The sequence below is a fragment of the Oryctolagus cuniculus genome, chromosome 1 (assembly GCF_964237555.1).
Source record: "Oryctolagus cuniculus chromosome 1, mOryCun1.1, whole genome shotgun sequence".
NCBI lineage: Eukaryota > Metazoa > Chordata > Mammalia > Lagomorpha > Leporidae > Oryctolagus > Oryctolagus cuniculus.
In genome coordinates, this window is record NC_091432.1 from 197105546 (window position 1) to 197117598 (window position 12053).

At 46.2% G+C, this 12053-nt stretch overlaps 1 protein-coding gene across 2 annotated transcripts in view; it reads right to left on the minus strand.

Annotated features, from left to right (window-relative positions):
• Positions 1 to 12053, minus strand: part of DCAF12 (DDB1 and CUL4 associated factor 12) — a 42607-nt gene that overhangs the window by 17667 nt on the left and 12887 nt on the right. The gene's annotated exons all lie outside the window — the stretch shown is intronic.

A 12053-nucleotide genomic window follows, 5' to 3' on the forward strand; every position in this document is an offset into this window, starting at 1 on the left:
AGAATCGTCCATCCTCTGGTTCACTCCCTAGATGGCTGCAATGGCCAGGACTGGCCCAGGCCAGAGCCAGGTGACAGGAACTTCATCTGGGTCTCCCATGTGAGTGCAAGGACCCAAGGACTTGGCCCATCTTCTGCTGCTTTTCCCAGGCCATTATTAGGAAACCAGATAGGAAGTAAAGCAGCCAGGATTTGAACCAGTGCCCACATAGGATGCCAGCGTCACGTGGTAGCTTTACTCACTATGCCACAACACGGGCTCCAACTCTGGGGATTATTAAAGGTATGGTGAGAGCTATTAGTCAAATGAAACAAAACAAGTAAATATAATGTTGGAATAGGTACAATATGCTACATGGAGACACACAGTAGTGTGTGTAAGTAAGAACTACCTGAGATTTTGAAGAGGCCTTGAATTAGACTATGGACACAAAGAGCCAAAGAAAAACACAGTTGTCTGTCAGTCTGGGCATATTTTATACACCTAATCCTCACCTACCCATGCACAGATACCTGTAAATACAAGAAAAGTCCTGGGGCCAGCACTGTGGCATAATAGGTTGAGCCTCCACCTGCAGCACAGGCATCTCATATGGGCATCGGTTTTAGTCCCAGATGCTCCGCTTCCAATCTGGCTCCCTGCTAATGGCCTGGGAAAGCAGTGAATGATGCCTGGGCCTCTGCATCCATGTAGGAGACCTGGAAGAAGCTCCTGGCTTCTGGCTTTGGTTTGGCCCAGCTCCAGCCACTGTGGCCATTTGGGGAATGAACAAGTCTCTCCTCTGTTAACTCTGCCTCTCAAATAAGTAAATCTTTAAAATATATATATAAAAGGGGCCAGCCCTGTGGCATAGGGGTAAAACTGCTGCCTGCAGTGCCCGCATCCCATATGGGCACTTGTTTTAGTCCTGGCTACTCCACTTCAGATCCAGCTCCCTGCTAACACACCTGGCTGGGAAAGTAGTGGAGGATAATCCAAGTGCTTGGGCCCCTGCACCCATACGGGAGACCCGGAAGAAGTTCCTGGCTCCTGGCTTCAGCCTGGCCCAGCCCTGTAAACATCCCTATAAATATTACTAGGCTTTCTGGAACGACTGGAGACACATGACAAATAAGTTAATGCTATGTAATGCTTTATCCAGCATACACACTCACTTCTAGGCCTCCCTGCCTTTGCTCATGCTGCTATCTCTGTCTGAAGTGCTTCCTTTACCTCTTTATCAACCTAAACTCTTTTATCCTCCAACTCAGAGAAATGCCTTTTGGAAAATATCAGCCTTAAAGGAAGTTATTATCAAACACTTCATGTGATTCTACAGTTCCTTCCTTCCTTCATCCACCAATACTCTTCTAGGTGCTACAAATGTACAACTATGAATTAGAGAAAAAAAATCTCTGCCCTCATATACATCACAGCCTAGCAAGCTGTATTAGAATCCTGTCATCAAATGTACACCTTGGAAGGCAGCAAGTGATAGCCCAAGTTAGATCCCTGCCACCCACATGGCAGACCTCAACTGAGTTCCAGACTCCTGGCTTCAGTCTGGCATAGCCCTGGCTGTTGAGGACATTTGGGGAATAAACCAGCAGATGGAAGATCTCTGTCTCTGACCCTCTGTCTTTCAATAAATAAATAAAATCCTGGGGCTGGTGTTGTGGCACAGCAGTTTAAGCCATCACCTGCAAAGCTGGCATCCTGCATCAGAGCACTGGTTTGAGTCCCGCTGCTCTGCTTCCAATCCAGCTCCCTGCTAAACACACCTGGGAAAGCAGATGGCCCAGGGACTTAGGCCCCTGCCACCACTTGGGAGACCCAAATGGAGTTAGTGGTTCCTCGCTTCGGCCTGGCCCAGCCTATTGAGGTCATTTAGGTAGTGGACCAGTGGATGGAAGATCTCTCTGTACTCTACCTTTCAAATAAATAAGTCTTTAAGTCATCAGGGCAGGCATTTGATACAATGGTTAATTAAGATGCTTCTTGGGATGCCTGCATCCTATACTAGAACTCCTGGTTCAAACCCTGGCTCTTCTGCTTTTGCTCCAGCTTCCTGCTCATCTAGGAGGTGATGTCCCAAGTACCTGGGTCCCTATTACCCATGTGGAAGATTGAGTTTCAAGCTCCTGGCTCCAGCTTTGCTGTTGTAGACATTTGGTAAGTGAACTGCAGATAGGAAATCTCTCTTTCTTTCTTTTTCAAATAAACAAAAATGAATCTTTTTTTTTTTTTTAAAGATTTATTTATTTAGTTGAAAGGCAGAGTTACAGGAAGAGGCAGAGAGAGAGAGAGGTCTTCTATCTGCTAGTTTACTCCCCACGTGGCTACAATGGCTAGAGCCAGGCTGATCTGAAGCCAGGAGCTAGGAGCTTCTTCTAGGTCTCCCATGTGGGTATAGGGGGGGCCCAAGGACTTGGACCATCTTCCATTGCTTTCCCAGTTGCTTTATCAGGGAGCTGGATTGGAAGTGGAGCAGCCGGGACTCAAACCAATGCCCATATGGGACGCTGACACTGCGGGCAATAGCTTTACCAGCTATGCCACAGAGCTGGCCCCCAAAATAAATCTTAAAATAAACTGGGGCGGGCCAGTGCCGTGGCTCACTAAGCTAATCCTCCGCCTGTGGTGCTGGCACCCCGGGTTCTAGTCCCAGTTGCTCCTCTTCCAGTCCAGCTCTCTGCTGTGGCCCGGGAAGACAGTGGAGGATGGCCCAAGTGCTTGGGCCCTGCACCTGCATGGGAGACCAGGAAGAAGCACCTGGCTTCTGATCGTCTCAGTGCGCTGGCTGTAGTGGCCATTTGGGGGGTAAACCAACAGAAGGAAGACCTTTCTTTCTGTCTCTCTCTCTCTCCGTCTGTATAACTCTTCCTTTCAAATAAATAAAATAAATCTTAAAAAACAAAAACACACAAGTTGAGCAGCCAGGACTCAAACTGGCATCCACATGAGATGCTGGTAACTCAGGCGGTGGTTTTACAAGCTATGCCACAACACTGGCCCAGAATGGTTCTTCCTTAAAGATTTATTTATTTAGTTTAAAGGCAGAGTTACAGAGAGATCGACTGATCTTCCACTTGCTGGCTCATTCTCCAGATGGCCACAGCAGCCAGGGCTGGACAAGGCCCACGTCAGGATACTGGGGCTCCATCCTGGTCTCCCACGTGTGTGGCAAGGACCCAAGGACTTGGGCCATCGTCTGCTGCCTTCCCAGGCACATTAATAGGGAGCTGGGTTGGAAGTGGAAAAGCCAGAACTTAAATGGCATCCATATGGAATGGTGGCATAGTAGGCAATGGCTTAACCTGCTGTGCCACTATGCTAGTTCCCGAGGGATCCAGAACAAGTGAGAAAAAAAGGTTTCATTTATGCATTTCCAACCAAGTCCAGTATCTCCAGGTTTGGAGAAGTCCAGGTTGGTTACCTAGTAGCTATATGAGCTTGCACAAGTCACTTAACCTTTCTGAATCTTGTTTCTATCTGTAAATTATTTTTTAAAGATTTAACAGCAGAATTACAGAAATAGAGGTGGAGACACACACACACACGAGAAAGAGAGAGAGAGAGAGAGAGAGAGAGAGAGAAAGAGAGAGAGAGAGAGAGAGAGAGAGAGAGAGAGAGAGAGAATATCTTCCATTAGCTGATCCATTTTCCAAATGGCCAAGACAGCCAGGGTTGGGTCAGGATGAAGCCAGCTCCACTCGGTCTCCCATGTGGTAAAGTGGCCCAAGGACTTGGGCCATCTTCTGCTGCCTTCCCAGGTGTATCAGCAGGGAGCCAGATTGAAAGTGGAACAAGCTAGGACTCAAACCAGTAGCCATATGGGATGCCAGTGTTGTGGGCAGCTGCTTAACTGGCTGTGCCACGATGCTGGCCCCACTCATCTGTAAAATTTTTTTTAAAAGATTGTATTTATTTATTTGAGAGAGAGAGAGAGAGAGAGAGAGAGAGAGAGAAAGGTCTTCCATCCGCTGGTCCACTTCCCTAATGGCTGCAATGGCCAGAGCTGGGCCAATCTGAAGCAAGGAGCCAGAAGCTTTTTCTGGGTCTCCCACGAGGGTGTAGGAGCCATCTTCTATTGCTTTCCCAGGCCATAGCAGAGAGCCAGATTGGAAGTGGAGCAGCCGGGACATGAATTGGCACCACAGGAAATGCTGGTGCTGCAGGCAGTGGCTTAGCCCACTAGGCCACGGCACCAGCCCCTCATCTGTAAATTTTAATATAATTGATCTCATACAAGCTGCAAATAAATCAATAAAATAAAAAGTGCCTAGCACAGACCCTGGCATAGAATAGGTGGTTTAACTTTTAACTAATCATGGCTAATAGTAACACTTCTGATGTTTAGTCTTGCAATTCAAAGAAAGGCTTTTCCACTAAATGAAAAACATTTGATACAAGGGATGGAAAATTGAACAGGTAAGTCTGAAGAGAGCTCTAGAAACCAGAGCTTACCCCCAACCTCTCCTCATCCTTGCAGAGGAATGACAGGAACCATGTGAAGGATAGGGCCTTCCTGCTCCTAGGGGAAGAGATGGGGATGAACTGCTACAGAAACTCCCCCAGCTCTCTGACAAGGGACCAGCAAGGCTTCATGAAGCTCCTGTTAACATCCCCCAGTAACAGTAACCCACTGGGATCCTTGCCAGAAACTAGCAAGCAAGGCAAGGTAAGCCAGAGGTTCAGACTCCCTGCGGCTTACATTCCATGACAGAGGAGAGAAGAAAGCAAGCTAAGGCCGTGGCGTAGACATAAGACTGGTAAAGTAAGCACATCTCTGCATGAATGGGTATGTACAGAGACACATATAAATGAGTAGACACAAAGGTCACGGTGGCTTTAGGAGAAAAAATAGGAGGAGCCTCACAGTTTCTATACAACTGAAGCCTAATGGGGAAAGAAAAGCAAATTCAAGCAGGTCACATAGACATGAAGATAAATTATATTGTGGTTAGACAAGAAAAGAGGTGGGTTGCCTGTGTCTGTTCAAAGTGAGGGAAAGCAAGGACAACTGAAATTAAAGTGGATGAACCCATTCCCTCTCCCAAACTTAAAAAGTGAGGAGGAGGAAAGCAGAGAGCCAAGACCAGCAGACAACAGAAAATAGAGAGATAGTGTATATCAAAGAGGAAAACCATGTATATCCTGCAATTCCAATTAAAGGAATTTACACTAAGGAAATACAGATAAGTGAATAGTTTTAACCACCGTGTAGCATTTTTCTTTCTTTAAGATTCATTTATTTGAAAAGCAGAGTTACAGAGACAGAAAGGGAGAGACACTGAGAGAGATTTTCTATCCACTGGTTCACCTCACAGGTGGCTACAATGGTCAGAGCTGGGCCAGGCTGAAGACAGGAGTTTCATTAGGGTCTCCCATGTGGGTGCAGGGGCCCAAGGACTTGGGCCATCTTCTGCTGTGATTCCCCCAGGACACTAGCAGAGAGAAGCCAGGACTCGAACCAGCACTCATATGGGATGCCAGCAGCAGCTTCACATGCTACACCACAGTGCTGGCTCCCATGTAGCATTTTAAACTAGTGACACACCAGAAGGGATTAGGCGTAGTTAGGTAAGTGACTATTAAAAGCCTTTATGAATGATGCAGTAGAAGGATGTTTACTAGTATGGAAAATTGTTCATACTACGCTACGAATGAAAATTTTTAAAAGATTTATTTATTTGAAAGGCAGAAGTACGGAGAGAGAGATTGATCTTCCATCTGCTGGTTCACTCCCCAGATGGCCGCCAACAGCCAGAGCTGAACCACGAGATTCATCTGGGTCTCCCACGTGGGTACAGGAGCCCAGGGACTTGGATCATCTGCTGCTGCTTTCCCAGATGCTTTAGCAGGGAGATGGACTGGAAGCAAAGCAGCTGGGAGTTGAACCGGCACCAATGAGATGCTGGTGTTAACCTGCTATGTTACAACGTTGGCCCCTGAATAAGTTTTCTAAAGCATAATTTCAGCAGGCCAGAGTTGTGGCAAAGCATATTAAGCTGCCACTTGGGGCATCCCATACTGGAGTGCCACTTCAAGTCCCAGCTACTTTGCTTCTGATGTAGCTCTCAACTAATGCACCTGGGAAGGCAGCACAAGATGGCCTAAGTTCTTGGGCCCCTGCCACTCAAGTGGGAGACCAGGATGGAGTTCCTACATCTTGGCTTTAGTCTGGCCCAAATATAGCTGCTTCAGCCATTGGGGAGTGAATCACAGATGGAAGACTTTTCACTCTAATGCTTTCTGTCACTCTGTCAATAAATAAACAAACCTTTAAAAATACAATTTTGGGAGGCTCAAGGAGGCACTTGACCCAGCAGTTAAGAGGTCCATATCCCATACTAGAGTGTTGGGTCCTGGCTCCTCTTCCAATTCCATCTTGCTGCCGCAGACCCTGGGAGGCAGCAAGTGATGGCTGAGTATCTTGGTCCCTGCCATCCAGGTAGGAGACTATTTTTTTCAATAACAAACACACATAACCCATAACTTGGGAGAAAAAAAGGTTAGAGGGAAAAAAATGAAAAGAAAATTAAAATTACTAGAGGCCCTGAAGTAGTAAGGAGCTGTACTCTAACAATGACAGGAGAATCAGGCACTCTGTTCAGCCTCTCTCCAAAAAACTGGTTATCAGCCCACCTGGATGCTATTGCACAGGAGCCAGGGGCATGGCTAAACTTAATAAACTGCCTCGGCCGGCGCTATGGCTCAAGAGGCTAATCCTCCGCCTTGCGGCACCGGCACACTGGGTTCTAGTCCCGGTCGGGGTGCTAGATTCTGTCCCGGTTGCCCCTCTTCCAGGCCAGCTCTCTGCTATGGCCTGGGAGTGCAGTGGAGGATGACCCAAGACCTTGGGCCCTGCACCCACATGGGAGACCAGGAGAAGCACCTGGCTCCTGCTTTCGGATCAGCGCGATGCGCCGGCTGCAGTGCACTGGCCGCGGCGGCCATTGGAGGATGAACCAACGGCAAAGGAAGACCTTTCTCTCTGTCTCTCTCTCTCTCTCACTGTCCACTCTGCCTGTCAAAAATAAAAAAATTAAAAAAAAATAAACTGCCTCAACAATCAAGAATCTAGCTATTAATATTTTAGCTCTTTCAGGAGCTACAAGGGTTATCATACTCCCAAAGTCCAGGTCACTGGTTGTAGTCCAAGTTCACATGGCTATTTGAAATCAAGGAAAATAATTTTGGGCCCAATTACAAAAGCAGCACATCATAATCTAAAAAGTTTGTAAAAGACAGAAAAGTAGAAATCAGCACACAAAAACCACTATACCCCACCATCATGAGATACTGAATTAACTAGCTAGTGTATTTTTCCAGGTCCCCCATGACATATCCAATTTACTTATCTACTTTTACCTCCCTGGCTTATGAAAATATGACTCCACATATATAATTTTAGACAGTTTATTTGAGAGGGAGAGGGAGAGGGAGCACACAAGTGAATGTTCCTACACTCCAGTCACTTCTCAAATGCTCACAACGGCTGGGACTGGACTGAGACTGAAGCTGGGAGCAGGGAACTCGATCCTGTCTCACACTCTGGTGGCAAGGATCCAATTAATAGGTCCATCATTATTGCCTTCCAAGGTTGGCATCAGCAAGGAGCTGGAGTTAGCAATGGAGCTGGGAACTGAACCTATGCACTCCAGTACAGGATGTGAGCATCTTAACCACTGAGCCAAATGTCTGCCCCACATAGGTGTTATTTTTTTTAAATATATTTGTTATTAATTTGAAAGGCAGAGTGACACCAGAGAAAGAGAAAGTGTTTCCACCCATTGGTTAATTCCCCAAATGGTTACAACTGACTGAAGGTCTCTCACATGGGAGGCTGGGGCCCAAGTACTTGGGCCATCTTCTGCTGCTTTCTCAGGCGCGTTGGCAGAAAGCTGGATTGGAGATGGCACATCTGGGACTCAAAACAGGCGCTGTGATATGGGATGCATGTATTGCAAGTAGTAGTTTATCCGGCTACACTACAAAGCTGGACCTGTTAGGTATTATTTCGAGTTACTAAAAACTCCTATGTAACTGACAGGGGAAACTTTTGGTGTCTATCCTACCATTTTATGTTCCAGTCCACACTTCACTTCCTCTCACTTTCTCATAACTATTTCAGACTAAGAAAAAGCAGGATTGGGGCCGCTGCTGTGGTGCAGCAGGTAAAGCCGCCACCTGCTTTCCACACGGGAATCGGTTTGAGTCCTGGCCGCTCCACTTCTTGTTTTTTTTTTTTTTTTTTTTTTTTTTTTTAAGATTTATTTATTTATTTGCTGCCCAGCGCCGTGGCTCACTAGGCTAATCCTCCGCCTTGCGGCGCTGGCACACCGGGTTCTAGTCCTGGTCGGGGCGCCGGATTCTGTCCCGGTTGCCCCTCTTCCAGGCAAGCTCTCTGCTGTGGCCAGGGAGTGCAGTGGAGGATGGCCCAAGTACTTGGGCCCTGCACCCCATGGGAGACCAGGATAAGTACCTGGTTCCTGCCATCGGATCAGCGCAGTGCGCCAGCCGCAGCACGCTGGCTGTGGCGGCCATTGGAGGGTGAACCAATGGCCAAAGGAATACCTTTCTCTCTGTCTCTCTCACTGTCCACTCTACCTGTCAAAAAAAAAAAAAAAAAAGATTTATTTATTTATTTGCAAGTTAGAGTTACACAGAGAGAGGAGAGGTAGGGAGAGAGGGAGAGAGGGAGAAAGGGAGAGGGGGAGAGGGGGAGAGGGGGAGAGGGGGAGAGGGGGAGAGGGGGAGAGGGGGAGAGGGGGAGAGGGGGAGAGGGGGAGAGGGAGAGAGGGAGAGAGAGGGAGAGAGGGAGAGAGGGAGAGAAGGAGGAAGGGAGGGAGGGAGGGAGGGAGGGAGGGGTCTTGCATCCAATGGTTCACTCCCCAGTTGGCCACAACGGCCGGAACTGCACCAATCTGAAGCCAGGAACCAGGAGCTTCTTCTGGGTCTCCAACATGAATGCAGGGGCCCAAGAATTTGGGCCACAGCAGAGAGCTGAATCAGAAGTGGAACAGCTGAGACTAGAACCGGCGCCCATATGAAATGCCGGCGCTTCAGGCCAGGGCGTTAACCTGCTGTGCCACAGCACCGGTCCCCTGCTTTACTTCTGATTCAGCTCTCTGATGGCCTAGGATAGCAGTGGAAAATGGTCAAAGTGCTTGGGCCCAGCATCCATGTGGGAGACAAGGAAGAAGCTCCTGGCTCCTGATTGGCCCAGTTCCGGCCGTTGCAGCCATTTTGGGGGGTAAATCAGTGGATGGAAGACCTCTGTCTCTGCCTCTCTGTAACTCCACCTTTCAAATAAATAAAAAAAAAAAAATCTTAAAAAAAAAAAAAACAGGATTAATCTAACCAAAATAATATTACAAAAAATATTTTTTTGTTGTTTTTTATTTGAAAGAGAGAGAGAGACAAAGATATATAGCAATGAACCTCTCATCCATGGCTCACTCTCCAAATGCCTACAACAGCTAGGACAAGGCCAGGCCAACGTCAGGAGTACAGTAGTTAATGCAGGTCTCCCATGTGGGTGAAAGAGACCCAAGTACTTGAACCATCACCTGCTGCTTCCCATAGTGTGCACGAGTAGGAAACTAGAATTGGGAGTAGAGCTGGGACTGAAACCCAGGCACTCTGATATGGGATGCAGGCACCCTAAATGGTATCTTAATGACTTAGTCAAATGTCCACATCCCCCAAAATAACACTTTTAAAAGGTGAGTGTTCACTGTACAAACTATACTTCTCAATAATAATGGAAATTAAAAATGAAAGAAAACCACTCAAGATTCCTCTCTTTTAAGGGTTTATTTATTTATTTGAAAGGTGAAACAACAGAAAGGGAGGGACAGATCTGCCAATCTCTTATTTACTCTCCATATGGATGCAACAGCCAGGACTGGGTCAAGCTAAAGCCTGGAGCCAGGAACTCCATCGGGTATGCCACATTGGTAGCAGGGATTCAAGTACTTGGGGCATCTTTCACTGCCTTCCCAGAGGCATTAGCAGGGACCTGGATTGGAAGTGGAGCAGCTGAGATTTTTACTAGCATTCCAATATGAGTGGTTAGCATTGGCAACAGCTTAACGTGCTGTGCAACAATGGTGGCTGCTTTTTTAAAACATTTTAAAAAATCAGGTTCCTGTTTAATAGTTCCCAATCACATGTATATTATAATTGTTCACAGCTATAATCAGCAAAGAAATAATTTTATTTATATATATATGTATATATGTGTATATGTATATATATAAATTATGGTGGATTAGGACAGTTACTTAAGTGTTTATTGTTTGAAAAACACACCGAGAGAGAGAGAGAATCAAGAAAGATCCTGCATCTGCTGGTTCACTTCCCAAATACCTGCAACAGCTGAGACTGGCCAAGTCGAAGCCAGGAGCCTGGAACTCCACCTGGATTTCTCAGGTTGGTGACAGGGACTCAAGTACTTGAGCCCTCATGTGCTGCCTTCCCATTAGTAGGACGCTGGATTGGAAGTAGAGTAGCTGGGACTTGAATCAGGCACTCCAATATGGGATGTGGGTATCCAAACAGGGGCTTAACCTGCTATGCCACAATGCCCGTCCCAGAATTTTGTATTGTTTCATCTATCAAATGCTTCACACATTAGTATTTTTTGTATTTTCTACTTTTTCCAAATTTTTTAAAATCCTTATTTATCTTCACTTATTTGAAAAGCAGTGAGACACAGACAAAGAGCTCTCTCTGCTGCTAGTTCACTCACCAAATGCCCACAACAGCTAGGGCTAGGCCATGCTAAAGCCAAGAGCCCAGAACTGCATCTGAGCCTCCCCTGCCAATGGCAGGGACTAAATTACTCGAGTCATTTACTTGTTGCCTCCCAGGGTGCACATTAGCCCGAAGCTGGAATGGAGAGCAGAGCTGGAATTCAAACATAGGCACTCCAACATGGGATATGGATGTCCAAAATGGCATCTTACCTGCTGGGCCAAACCCATGTTCCTATTTTAACTGGGATGGGCACTGTGATATAACCAGTTAAGCTGTCACTTGGGAGGCTTGCATCCCATACCAGAGTACCCTGTCTTCCTAATTAGCTTCTTAATGGCCTAGCCCCGGTTGTTGTGAGCATTTGGGAAGTGACAGTGGATGGAAGAGTCCTATCACTTTGCTTTTCAAATAAATAAAAATTAATAAACTTCAATATTATTTTAGCTAACCTAATAAAATTGCACACATTCATGGGGTACCATATGATGTTTCTATGCACTTACAAGCATCCAATTAGGATAAATACATCATAATCTCCAAAATTTATGTTAATGTCTACATAGTACCACGAAGATTGGATTTTCCACAATTTACTTGTTAGCATTTAGAAATAACAGGTTCCAACAGGAAACACTGTGGCACAGTGGATTAAGCCACTTCTTGGAATGCCCATATTACATTCTAGATTATCAGTTCCAGTCCTGGTTCCTCCGACCCAGCTTTTTGCTAATGCATCCAGGGAAGCAGCAGATGATGGCTCAAGTGTTTAGGCCCTTACCACTCATATGGATGATATGGATGGAGGTCAGACCCCTAGCTTCAGCCTGGCCCATCCCTAACTGTAGTGGGCATTTGGGGTGTGAACCAGCAGATGGAAGATCTAACTCCATCTCTTTTAAGTAGATGAAAATAAATAAACATGAAAACAAACAAACAAAAATTCCCAGTTGCTAATGATTATCATTTAAAAAGCAAAACAAAACAAAACCTTTTCTTTTCCTTTGGATAAATTCCCAAGTGTGAAAATAGGCGAGGGCATGGGAGATCTGGAGGAAGCTCTTAGCTCCTGGCTTCAGACTGGCACAGCTCTGGCCGTTGCGGCCATCGGGGGAGTAAACCAGAGGATTTAAGAACTCTCTCTCTCTTTGCCTCTCTGTAACCCTGCCTTTCAAATAAATAAATAAATCTTAAAAAAAAAAAAAAAGAAGAAAGAAAGAAAGAAAGGGAGAAAGAAAGGGAGAAAGAAAGGGAGAAAGAAAGGGAGGAAGGGAGGAAGGGAGGAAGGGAGGAAGGAAGGAAGGAAGGAA